Raw genomic sequence first — 13,783 nt, forward strand, 5'->3', positions numbered from 1 at the left:
CGCACACATTAAATGTGGATATAATGCGGCTCCCTCACTACCTAAGCCATTCGCTCTCCAGCTACCGAAGGAGCAGGACGTCCTACTCCGCTGAAGAAGGGTCAGGTGAGCCGAAAGCTGGATATAGAAAGCCTAGCGAAACTGCCGAAGTCATAAACACGCTTACAAAAGAAGTAAGGACATTAATAAGGAATAAAACTGAACTGGATATAATGCGGCTCCTTCACTACATAAGTCATTCGCTCTCCAGCTACCGAAGAAGCAGGACGTCCTGCTCCGCTGAAGAAGGCTCAGATGAGACGAAAGCTGGATATGGAAAACAAAAAAAAGTAAGGGCATTAATGAGGAATAAAAACACGTGCAAGAAGATAATAAATATTGTCATCAATCTACGGTCCTGTTGCCTCAGTAATGTTTGGCTGAAATGAAATGCATATTATGCGAAGGTAGTATAACGAGGATAAGATAAACATATTCTTAACTTCTTTTACTTTTCAGTTACCGGTTTATGTCTTAGCAAGTAGCTGATTGGCTGGCGACTCGTGCCTAACTCCAACCTGTCTCTTATTCTACAAATGGATGAATCACGTTCCTAAATATTAAGGGATGCGCACCTTATGACAGGAGAGTTGAACAAGCAGGTTTAGCAATGTGCCGGAGACAAGCCTCTCGTGGTCTCGTGCACCGCTGAAGAAGGGTCAGGTGAGCCGAAAGCTGGATATGGAAAACCTAGCGAAATTGCCGAAGTCATAAACACGCTTACAAAAGAAGTATTTTGGAAGAAAATACAACCATGTGCAGCGACGCCAAACACCTCACAATAATGAAAGCATTATCATAAAAAAAAAAAAAAAAATTACTCGAACTTAAATCCAGGCACAGGATCTCCAAGTCCTTCACAGCTTGCGACGGAAGGCAGTGAATAGCCAATCAGAAGATAGAACGTCTCAGCCAATCAGACACGAGGATCCGCGCACACATTAAATGTGGATATAATGCGGCTCCCTCACTACCTAAGCCATTCGCTCTCCAGCTACCGAAGGAGCAGGACGTCCTGCTCCGCTGAAGACGAGTCAGGTGAGCCGAAAGCTGGATATAGAAAGCCTAGCGAAACTGGCGAAGTCATAAACACGCTTACAAAAGAAGTAAGGACATTAATAAGGAATAAAACAACTGGATATAATGCGGCTCCTTCACTACATAAGTCATTCACTCTCTAGCTACCGAAGAAGCAGGACGTCCTGCTCCGCTGAAGAAGGCTCTGGTGAGTCGAAAGCTGGATATGGAAAACAAAAGTAAGTAAGTAAGGGCATTAATGAGGAATAAAAACACGTGCAAGATATTAAATACTGTCATCAATCTACGGTCCTGTTGTCCTAGTAATGTTGGGCTGAAATGAAATGCACATTATGCGAAGGTAGTATAACGAGGATATAAGATAAACATATTCTTAACTTCACTTACTTTTCAGTTGCCGGTTTATGTCTTAGCAAGTAGCTGATTGGCTGGCGACTCGTGCCTAACTCCAACCTGTCTCTTATTCTACAAATGGATGAATCGTGTTCCTAAATATTAAGGGGTGCACACCTTATGACAGGAGAGTTGAACAAGCAGGTTTAGCAATGTACCTCTCGTGGTCTCGTGCTCCGCTGAAGAAGGGTCAGGTGAGCCGAAAGCTGGATATGGAAAACCTAGCGAAACTGCCGAAGTCATAAACACGCTTACAAAAGAAGTAAGGACATTAATAAGGAATAAAACTGAACTGGATATAATGCGGCTCCTTCACTACATAAGTCATTCACTCTCCAGCTACCGAAGAAGCAGGACGTCCTGCCCCGCTGAAGAAGGCTCAGGTGAGTCGAAAGCTCGATATGGAAAACAAAAAGAAGTAAGGACATTAATGAGGAATAAAAAAACACGTGCAAGAAGATAATGAATATGGTCATCAATCTACGGTCCTGTTGCCTCAGTAATGTTTGGCTGAAATGAAATGCACATTATGCGAGGGTAATATAACGAGGATAAGATAAACATATTCTTAACTTCACTTACTTTTCAGTTGCCGGTTTATGTCTTAGCAAGTAGCTGATTGGCTGGCGACTCGTGCCTAACTCCAACCTGTCTCTTATTCTACAAATGGATGAATCGTGTTCCTAAATATTAAGGGGTGCGCACCTTATGACAGGAGAGTTGAACAAGCAGGTTTAGCAATGTGCCGGAGACAAGCCTCTCGTGGTCTCATGCTCCGCTGAAGAAGGGTCAGATGAGCCGAAAGCTGGATATGGAAAACCTAGCGAAACTGCTGAAGTCATATAAACACGCTCACGAAAGAAGTAAGGACATTACTGAACTGGATATAATGCGGCTCCTTCACTACATGTCATTCGCTCTCCAGCTACCGAAGAAGCAGGACGTCCTGCTCCGCTGAAGAAGGCTCAGGTGAATCGAAAGCTGGATATTGAAAACAAAAAGAAGTAAGGACATTAATGAGGAATAAAAACACGTGCAAGAAGATAATAAATACTGTCATTAATATAGTGCGATGAAAGTGATGAAACAAAGTCCTTAAGAAAAGAAACAAAGAAAAAGCCTTAAAACGAAGAAAGTTCGACCTAGTGACGAAACAATGAAAACAGGTGACGAATTAAAGGACCTGTGTAGAAGGCCTTAATTGCTGAAACAAGGAAAAAACTAAAGTGATGAAACGAAGGACCTGTGAAGTAGGCCTTAAATTATGAAAAATAAATAAATAAAGAAAGAAAGAAGGAAAAAGCGATGAAGTGAAGGACCTGTGAGGTAAGCCTTAATAATGAAATAAGGAAAAGTGATAGAATAAAGGACCTGTGAAGTAGGCCTTAAGTGATAAAAAAAAGTCTTAAGTGATGAAACAGAGAAGAAGTGAAGAAACACAGAAAAGAAGTGATAAAATAAAGGACCTGTGAAGTAGGCCTTACGTGATAAAATAAAGAAAAAGACTTAGGTGATGAGACAAAGAAAAGAAACCAAATCTGATGAAACTAGGGATCTGTGAAGAAGGCCTTAAATGATTAATTAAATGAATGAATGAATGAATGAATGAATGAATGAATGAATGAATGAATGAAAAAAAATAAAATTAGATAATGAAATAGAAAACGAATAAAATAATAAAAAGAATATAAAATAATAAAAGTAAACAAAGAAATAAAAAAACGAATAAAATAATGAAAATAGTAAAAATGATAAAAGACAATAAAGAAATACAAAAGAATAAAATCATAAAAAGCAGTAAAAATAATAAAAATAAATAAATAAATAAAAAGCGAAGAAAATAATGAAAATAATAAAAAAATAATAATATGAAATTAAGAAACAAAACTAATAAAATAATGAAAATAGTAAAAAAAGGATAAAAATAAATAAAAAAATAGAAAAAAAAATTAAATAACGAAAATAGCAACAATAAATTAAATGAAGAGTAACCGAGAGGATGTTGTGGAACAGATACTGGGAAAGGAAACAAAAGAAGCAAAATACCAAGCATGTCCAGGGAAAACGAGGAAGAGAGTAGGTAGGAATTGAAACTGGACATAGAAGTACAGAGAAGAAAGAGATGGAGAATGTAATTGCAACACTGGATAAAGAAGCACAAAAAAGAACAAGATGGAGAGAGTAACTAGAGCGTGGGATAAGGAAATACAAAGAAGAACGAGATGGAGATGGTTGACTAGAACGTGGGATAAGACTGTACAAAGAAGGAAGAGATCGAGAAGGTGTTTAGAGCGTTGGATAAGGAAATACAGAGAAGAAAGAGATGGAGAATGTGACTACAGCGTGGAATAAGGAAGTACAAAGAAGAACAAGATTGAGATGGTGACTAGTAGAGCGTCGGATAAGGATGTACAAAGAACAAGATGGAGAGGGTGACTAGAGAGTGGGATAAGGAAGTACAAAGAAGAACGAGATTGAGGTAGTGACTAATACAGCGTCGGATAAGGATGTACAAAGAAGAAAGAGGTGAAGAGGGTGATTAGAGTGTTGGATAGGAAAGTACAAAGAAGAAAGATGGAGAATGTGATCAGAGCCTGGGATAAGGAAGTACAAAGAAGAACGAGATGGAGAACGGGATTAGAGTGTGGGAAAAAGGAAGTACATAGAAGAACAAGATGGAAATGGTGACTAATAGAGCGTCGGATAAGGATGTACAAAGAAGAAAGAGATGGAGAAAATGGTCATAAGAGTGGATAGGGAAGTACTTAGAAGAAGGAAGTGGGAAAGGTTATTAGAGGCTTGGACATGGAAGTACAAAGAAGAATATTGAAATATTAAATGCTTGGGGAAAGAAATAAGAAGAGAGAGAGTTAAAGGGAGGACAGTAAAGAGAAAAGTACATAAAACTTTGAAGAAAACCTTAAGGGAGATGAGTATGACGAAAATAGAACCTGTAAAAGCCCTAAGTGATGACACAAAGTAAAGCAGTGATGAAATAAAGGACCTATGAAGTAGCCCTTAACTGATGACACCAAAAAAGTGATGAAATAAAGGACCTGTGAAGTAGGCCTTAAGTGATGACACAAAGAAAAGTGATGAAATAAAGGACATGTGAAATAGGCCATAAAAGATGACACGAATAAAAATGATGAAATAAAGGACCTGTGAAGTAACCCTTAAGTGATGACAGAAAGAAAATTATGAAATAAAGGACCTGTGAAGTAGGCCTCAAGTAATGACACAAAGAAAAGTGATGAAATAAAGAACCTGTGAAGTAGGCCTTAAGTGATGACATGAATAAAAGTGATGAAATAAAGGACCTGTGAAGTAGGCCTTAAGTGATGACACAAATAAAAGTGATGAAATAAAGGACGTGTGAAGTAAGCCTTAAGTGATGACAAAGAAAAAATAATGAAATAAAGGACCTGTGAAGTAGGCCTTAAGTGATGACATAAAGAAAAAAATAATGAATTAAAGGACCTGTGAAGTAGGCCTTAAGTGATGACACAAAGAAAAGTGATGAAATAAAGAACCTGTGAAGTAGGCCTTAAGTGATGACACAAAGAAAAGTGATGAAATTAAGGACCTGTGAAGTAGGCCTTAAGTGATAATACAAAGAAAAGTGATGAAAATAAGGACCTGTGAAGTAGGCCTAAGTGATGACACAAAGAAAAGTGATGAAATAAACGACCTGTGAAGTAGGCCTTAAGTGATAATACAAAGAAAAGTGATGAAATTAAGGACCTGTGAAGTAGGCCTTAAGTGATGACAAAGAAAAAATAATGAAATAAAGAACCTGTGAAATAAGCCTTAAGTGATGACAAAGAAAAAATAATGAAATAAAAGACCTGTAAAGTAGGCCTTAAATGATGATACAAAGAAAAGTGATGAAATTAAGGACCTGTGAAGTAGGCCTTAAGTGATGATACAAAGAAAAGTGATGAAATTAAGGACCTGTGAAGTAGGCCTTAAGTGATGACATAAAGAAAAGTGATGAAATTAAGGACCTGTGAAGTATGCCTTAAGTGATGACACAAAGAAAAGTGATGAAAAAAGGACCTGTGAAGTAGGCTTTAAATGATGATACAAAGAAAAGTGATGAAATTAAAGACCTGTGAAGTAGGCCTTAAGTGATGATACAAAGAAAAGTGATGAAATTAAGGACCTGTGAAGAAGGCCTTAAGTGATAACATAAAGAAAAGTGATGAAATTAAGGATCTGTGAAGTAGGCCCTAAGTGATGACACAAAGAAAAGTGATGAAATTAAGGACTTGTGAAGTAGGCATTAAGTGATAACTCGAATAAAATTGATGAAATAAAGGACCTGTGAAGTACGCCTTACGTGATGACACAAAGAAAAGTGATGAAATAAAGGACCTGTGAAGTAGGCCTTAAGTGATGACAAAGAAAAAATAATAAAATAAAGGACCTGTGAAGTAGGCCTTAAGTGATGATATAAAGAAAAGTGATGAAATAAAGGACCTGTGAAGTATTCCTCAAGTGATGACACAAAGAAAAGTGATGAAATAAAGGACCTGTGAAGTAGGCCTTAAGTGATGACACAAAGAAAAGTGATGAAATTAAGGATCTGTGAAGTAGGCCTTAAGTGATAATACAAAGAAAAGAGATTAAATTAAGGACCTGTGAAGTAGGCCTTAAGTGATGACAAAGAAAAAATAATGAAATAAAGGACTTGTGAAGTAGGCCTTAAGTGATGACACAAAGAAAAATGATGAAATAAAGGACCTGTGAAGTAGGCCTTAAGTTATAATACAAAGAAAAGTGATAAAATTAAGGAGCTGTGAAGTAGGCCTTAAGTGATGACAAAGAAAAAATAATGAAATAAAGGACCTGTGAAGTAGGCCTTAAGTGATGACACAAAGAAGAGTGATGAAATAAAGGACCTGTGAAGTAGACCTTAAGTGATGACACGAATAAAAGTGATGAAATAAAGGACCTGTGAAGTAGGCCTTAAGTGATAATACAAAGAATAGTGATGAAATAAAGGACCTGTGAAGTAGGCCTTAAGTGATGACAAAGAAAAAATAATGAAATAAAGGACCTGTGAAGTAGGCCTTAAGTGATGATAAAAAGAAAAGTGATGAAATTAAAGAAATGTGAAGTAGGCCTTAAGTGATGATACAAAGGAAAGTGATGAAATTAAGGACCTGTGAAGTAGGCCTTAAGTGATGACATAAAGAAAAGTGATGAAATTAAGGACCTGTGAAGTAGGCCTTAAGTGATGACACAAAGAAAAGTGATGAAATTAAGGACCTGTGAAGTAGGCCTTAATTGATGACACGAATAAAAGTGATGAAATAAAGGACCTGTGCAGTAGGCCTTAAGTTATGACACAAAGAAAAGTGATGAAATAAACGACCTGTGAAGTAGGCCTCAGGTGATGACACAAAGAAAAGTGATGAAATAAAGAGCCTGTGAAGTAGGCCTTAAGTGATGACATTAATAAAAGTGATGAAATAAAGGACCTGTGAAGTAGGCCTTAAGTAATGACACAAATAAAAGTGATGAAATAAAGGACGTGTGAAGTAGGCCTTTAGTGATGACAAAGAAAAAATAATGAAATAAAGGACCTGTGAAGTAGGCCTTAAGTGATGACATAAAGAAAAAAATAATGAAATAAAGGACCTGTGAAGTAGGCCTTAAGTGATGACATAAAGAAAAGTGATTAAATAAAGGACCTGTGAAGTAGGCCTTAAGTGAAGACAGAAAGAAAATGATGAAATAAAGGCCCTATGAAATAGGCCTTAAGTGATGACACAAAGAAAAGTGAAGAAATAAAGGACCTGTGAAGTAGGCCTTAAGTGATGAGACGAATAAAAGTGATGAAATAAAGGACCTGTGAAGTAGGCCTTTAGTGATGACAGAAAGAAAACTGATGAAATAAGGGGCCTGTGAAGTAGGCCTTAAGTGATGACACAAAGAAAAGTGATGAAATAAAGGACGTGTGAAGTAGGATTTAAGTGATGACACAAAGGAAAGTGATGAAATAAAGGATTTGTGAAGTAGGCCTTAAGTGATGACACAAAGAAAAGTGATGAAATAAAGCAACTGTGAAGTAGGCCTTAAGTGATGACACAAAGAAAAGTGATGAAATAAAGGACCTGTGAAGTAGGCCTTAAGTGATGACAAAGAAAAAAAAATAAAATAAAGGACCTGTGAAGTAGGCCTTAAGTGATGACATAAAGAAAAGTAATGAAATAAAGGACCTGTGAAGTAGGCCTTAAGTGATGACACAAATGAAAGTGGTCATATAAAGGAACTGTGAAGTAGGCCTTAAGTGATGACACAAAGAAAATTGATGAAATAAAGGACCTGTGAAGTAGGCCTTAATTGATGACACAATGAAAAGTGATGAAATAAAGAGATGAAGAATGTGACTAGAGCACTGGAAGAGGAAGTAAAAAGAAGGAGATGGAGAGGGTGACTAGTAGAGCGTGGGATAAGGAAGTACAAAGAAGAACGAGATAGAAAGGGTGACTACTTGAGCATGGGATAAGGAAGTACAAAGAAGAACGAGATTGAGATGGTGACTAGTAGAGCGTTGGATAAGGATATACAAAGAAGAACATGATGGAGAGGGTGACTAGAGCGTGGGATAAGGAAGTACAAAGAAGAACGAGACTGAGATAGTGAGTAGTAAGGCGTCGGATAAGGATGTACAAAGAAGAACAAGGTGGAGAGGATGACTAGAGCGTGGAATAAGGAAGTACAAAGAAGAACAAGATTGAGATGGTGACTAGTAGAGCGTCGGATAAGGATGTATAAAGAAGAAAGAGGTGAAGAGGGTGATTACAGTGTTGGATAGAAAAGTACAAAGAAGAAAGATGGAGAATGTGATTAGAGCGTTACATTAGGAAGTACAAAGAAGAACAAGATGGAGAGGGTGACTAGAACGTGGAATAAGGAAGTACAAAGAAGAACGAGATTAAGAGAGTGATTAGTAGAGCGTCGGATAAGGATGTATAAAGAAGATGGAGAGGGTGAGTAGAGCGTGGGACAAGGAAGTACAAAGAAGAACGAGATGGAGAGGGTGACTAGTAGGGAGTGGAATAAGGAAGGATAAAGAAGAATGAGATTGAGATGGTGACTAGTAGAGCGTCATATAAGGATGTACAAAGAAGAACAAGATGGAAAGGATGACTAGAGCGTCAAATAAGGAAGTACAAAGAAGAACGAGATTGAGATGGTGACTAGTAGAGCATCGGATAAGGATGTTCAAAGAAGAAAGAGGTGAAGAGGGAGATTAAAGTGTTAGATAGGAAAGTACAAAGAAGAAAGATGGAGAATGTGATCAGAGCGTTGCATAAGGAAGTACAAAGAAGAAAATGATGGAGAGGGTGACTAGAGCGTGGGATAAGGCTGTACAAAGAAGGAAGATATCGAGAGGGTAATTAGAGCGTTCGATCAGGAAGTACAGAGAAGAAAAAGATGGAAAATGTGATTAGAGCGAAGGAAAACGAAGTACAAAGAAGAAGGAGATGGAGAGGGTGATTAGTAGAGCGCTGGATAAGGAAGTACAAAGAAGAAGGAGATGGAGAGGGTGAATAGTTGAGCATGGGATAAGGAAGTAAAAGAAAAACGAGATTGAGATGGTGACTAGTAGAGCATCAGATAAAGATGTACGAAGAAGAAGAAGATGGAGAGGGTGACTAGAACTTGGAATAAGGAAGTACAAAGAAAAACGAGATTGAGATGGTGTCTAGTAGAACGTCAGATAAAGATGTACAAAGAAGAAGAAGATGGAGAGGGTGACAAGTACTTGGAATAAGGAAGTACAAAGAAGAACGAAATTGAGATGGTGACTAGTAGAGCGTCGGATAAGGATGTACAAAGAAAAACAAGATGGAGAGGGTGATTAGAGGGTGGGATACGGAAGTACAAAGAAGGAGATTGAGATAGTGACTAGTAGAGTAGTAGTGAGATAGTAGACTAGAAAAAAAGAAGTGAAGAGGGTGATTACAGTGTTAGATAGGAAAGTACAAAAAAGAAAGATAGAGAATGTGATTAGAGCGTTACATAAGGAAGTACAAAGAAGAACGAGATTGAGATGGTGACTAGTAGAGCGTCGGATAAGGATGTACAAAGAAGAACAAGATGGAGAGGGTGACAAGAGCGTGGGATAAGGAAATACAAAGAAGAAGGAGATTGAGATATTGACTAGTAGAGCGTCGGATAAGGATGTAGAAAGAAGAATAATATGGAGAGGGTGAATAGAGCGTGGGATAAGGAAGTACAAAGAAGAACGAGATTCAGATGGTTACTAGTAGAGCGTCGGATAAGGATGTACAAAGAAGAACAAGATGGAGAGGATGACTAGAGCGTCGAATAAGGAAGTACAAAGAAGAACGAGATTGAGATGGTGACTAGTAGAGCATCGGATAAGGATGTTCAAAGAAGAAAGAGGTGAAGAGGGTGATTACAGTGTTGGATAGAAAAGTAGAAAGAAGAAAGATGGAGAATGTGATTAAAGCGTTACATAAGGAAGTACAAAGAAGAACGAGATGGAGAGGGTGACTAGAGAGAGGGATAAGGCTGTACAAAGAAGGAAGAGATAGAGAGGGTGATTAGAGCGTTGGATAAAGAAGTACAGAGAAGAAAGAGATGGACAATGTGATTAGAATACTGGATAAGGAAGTACAAAGAAGAAGGAGATTAAGATAGTGACTAGTAGAGCGTCGGATAAGGATGTACAAAGAAGAACAAGATGGAGAGGGTGACTAGAACGTATAATATGGAAATACAAAAAAGAACGAGATTGAGATGATGACTAGTAGAGCATCAGATAAGGATGTACAAAGAAGAACAAGATGGAGAGGGTGATTAGAACGTGGAATATGGAAATACAAAGAAGAACAAGTTTGAGATAGTGACAAGTAGAGCGTCGGATAAGGATGTACAAAGAAGAACAAGATGGAGAGGGTGACTAGAGCATGGGATAAGGAAGTACAAAGAAGAACGAGATGGAGAGGGTGACTAGTAGGGAGTGGAATAAGGAAGTACAAAGAAGAACGAGATCGAGATAGTGACTAGTAGAGCGTCGGATAAGGATGTACAAAGAAGAAAGAGGTGAAGAGGGTGATTACAGTGTTAGATAAGAAAGTACAAAGAAGAAACATGGAGAATGTGATCAAAGCGTTGCATAAGGAAGTACAAAGAAGAACGAGATGGAGAGGATGACTAATAGAGCGTCGGATAAAGTTGTACAAAGAACAAGAAGGAGAAGGTGACTAGAACGTGGAATAAGGAAGTAAAAAGAAGAATGAGATTGAGATAGTGACTAGTAGAGCATCGGATAAAGATTTATAAAGAAGAACAAGATGGAGAGGGTGACTAGAGCGTGGGATAAAGAAGTACAGAGAATAGATGGTGACTAGTAGAGCATCGGATAAGGATGTACAAAGAGGAAAGAGATGGAGAAAATGGTTATAAGATTGGATAGGGAAGTACTTAGAAGAAGGAAGTGGGAAAGGTTATTAGAGGCTTGGATATTGAAGTACAAAGAAGAAGAATATTAAAAGATTAAATGATTGAGGAAGGAAATAAGAAGAAAAAGTTAAAGGTAAGACAGTAATGACATAAAGTAAGTAAGTAAGTACATAAAACTGTGGAGAAAACCTTCAGGGAGATGAGCGTGACGAAAATAGAACCTGTAAAAAACCTAAGTGATGACACAAAGTAAAGCAGTGATGAAATAAAGGACCTATGAAGTAGGCCTTAAGTGATGACACAAATAAAAGTGATGAAATAAAGGACCTGTGAATTAGGCCTTAAGTGATGACACAAAGAAAAGTGATGAAATAAAGGACCTGTGAAGTAGGCCTTAAGTGATAATACAAAGAAAAGTGATGAAATTAAGGACCTGTGAGGTAGGCCTTAAGTGATGACAAAGAAAAAATAATGAAATAAAGGACCTGTGAAGTAGGCCTTAAGTGATGACACAAATAAAAATGATGAAATAAAGGACGTGTGAAGTAGGCCTTAAGTGATAACTCGAAAAAATTGATGAAATAAAGGACCTGTGAAGTACGCCTTACGTGATCACACAAAGAAAAGTGATTAAATAAAGGACCTGAGAAGTAGGTCTTAAGTGATGACAAAGAAAAAAATAATGAAATAAAGGACCTGTGAAGTAGGCCTGAAGTGATGACATAAAGAAAAAAAATAATGAAATAAAGGACCTGTGAAGTAGGCCTTAAGTGATGACACAAAGAAAAGTGATGGAATTAAGGATCTGTGAAGTAGGCCTTAAGCGATAATACAAAGAAAAGAGATGAAATTAAGGACCTGTGAAGTAGGCCTTAAGTGATGACAAAGAAAAAATAATGAAATAAAGGACTTGTGAAGTAGGCCTTAAGTGATGACACAAAGAAAAGTGATAAAATAAAGGACCTGTGAAGTAGGCCTTAAGTGATAATACAAAGAAAAGTGATGAAATTAAGGACCTGTGAAGTAGGCCTTAAGTGATGACAAAGAAAAAATAATGAAATAAAGAACCTGTGAAGTAGGCCTTAAGTGATGATACAAAGAAAAGTGATGGAATTAAATAACTGTGAAGTAGGCCTTAAGTGATGATATAAAGAAAAGTGATGAAATTAAGGACCTGTGAAGTAGGCCTTAAGTGATGACACAAAGAAAAGTGATGAAATAAAGTACCTGTGAAGTAGGCCTTAAGTGATGACACGAATAAAAGTGATGAAATAAAGGACCCGTGAAGTAGGCCTTAAGTGATGACACAAACAAAAGTGATGAAATTAAGGACCTGTGAAGTAGGCCTTAAGTGATGACATAAAGAAAAGTGATGAAATTAAGGACCTGTGAAGTAGGCCTTAAGTGATGAAACAAAGAAAAGTGATGAAATAAAGGACCTGTGAAGTAGGCCTTAAGTGATGACAAAGAAAAAATAATGAAATAAAGGATCTGTGAAGTAGGCCTTAAGTGATGATACAAAAAAAAGTGATGAAATTAAGGACCTGTGAAGTAGACCTTAAGTGATAATACAAAGAAAAGTGATGAAATAAAGGACCTGGGAAGTAGGCCTTAAGTGATGACACAAAGAAAAGTGATGAAATAAATGACCTGTCAAGTAGGACTTAAGTGATAATACAAAGAAAAGTGATGAAATTAAGGACCTCTGAAGTAGGCCTTAAGTGATGACAAAGAAAAAATAATGAAATAAATGACCTGTGAATTAAGCCTTAAGTGATGACAAAGAAAAAAATAATGAAATAAAGAACCTGTGAAGTAGGCCTTAAGTGACGATACAAAGAAAAGTGATGAAATTAAGGACCTGTGAAGTAGGCCTTAAGTGATGATACAAAGAAAAGTGATGAAATTAAGGACCTGTGAAGTAGGCCTTAAGTGATGATACAAAGAAAAGTGATGAAATTAAGGACCTGTGAAGTAGGCCTTAAGTGATGACATAAAGAAAAGTGATGAAATTAAGGACCTTTGAAGTAGGCCTTAAGTGGTGACACAATGAAAAGTTATGAAATAAAGGACCTATGAAGTAGGCCTTAAGTGATGACATAAAGAAAAGTGATGAAATTAAGGACCTGTGAAGTAGGCCTTAAGTGATGATACAAAGAAAAGTGATGAAATAAAGGACCTGTGAAGTAGGCCTTAAGAGATGATACGAATAAAAGTGATGAAATAAAGGACCCGTGAAATAGGCGTTAAGTGAAAACACAAAGAAAAGTGATGAAATAAAGGACCTGTGAAGTAAGCCTTAAGTGATGACACGAATAAAAGTGATGAAATAAAGGACCTGTGAAGTAGGCCTTAAGTGATGGCATAAAGAAAAGTGATGAAATAAAGGACCAGTGAAGTAGGCTTTAAGTGATGACACAAAGAAAAGTGATGAAATAAAAGACCTGCGAAGTAGGCCTTAAGTAATGACATAAAGAAAAGTGATGAAATAAAGGACCTGTGAAGTAGGCCTTAGGTGATGACACAAAGAAAAGTGATGAAATAAAGGACCTGTGAAATAGGCCTTAGGTGATGACACAAAGAAAAGTGATGAAATATAGAACCTGTGAAGTAGGCCTTAAGTGATGACATGAATAAAAGTGATGAAATAAAGGACCTGTGAAGTAGGCCTTAAGTGATGACACAAATAAAAGTGATGAAATAAAGGACCTGTGAAGTAGGCCTTAAGTGATAATAGAAAGAAAAGTGATGAAATTAAGGACCTGTGAAGTAGGCCTTAAGTGATGACAAAGAAAAAATAATGAAATAAAGGACCTGTGAAGTAGGCCTTAAGTGATGATACAAAGAAAAGTGATGAAATTAAAGA

The sequence above is a fragment of the Scylla paramamosain genome, chromosome 7 (genome assembly GCF_035594125.1).
Source record: "Scylla paramamosain isolate STU-SP2022 chromosome 7, ASM3559412v1, whole genome shotgun sequence".
Taxonomy (NCBI): Eukaryota; Metazoa; Arthropoda; class Malacostraca; order Decapoda; family Portunidae; genus Scylla; species Scylla paramamosain.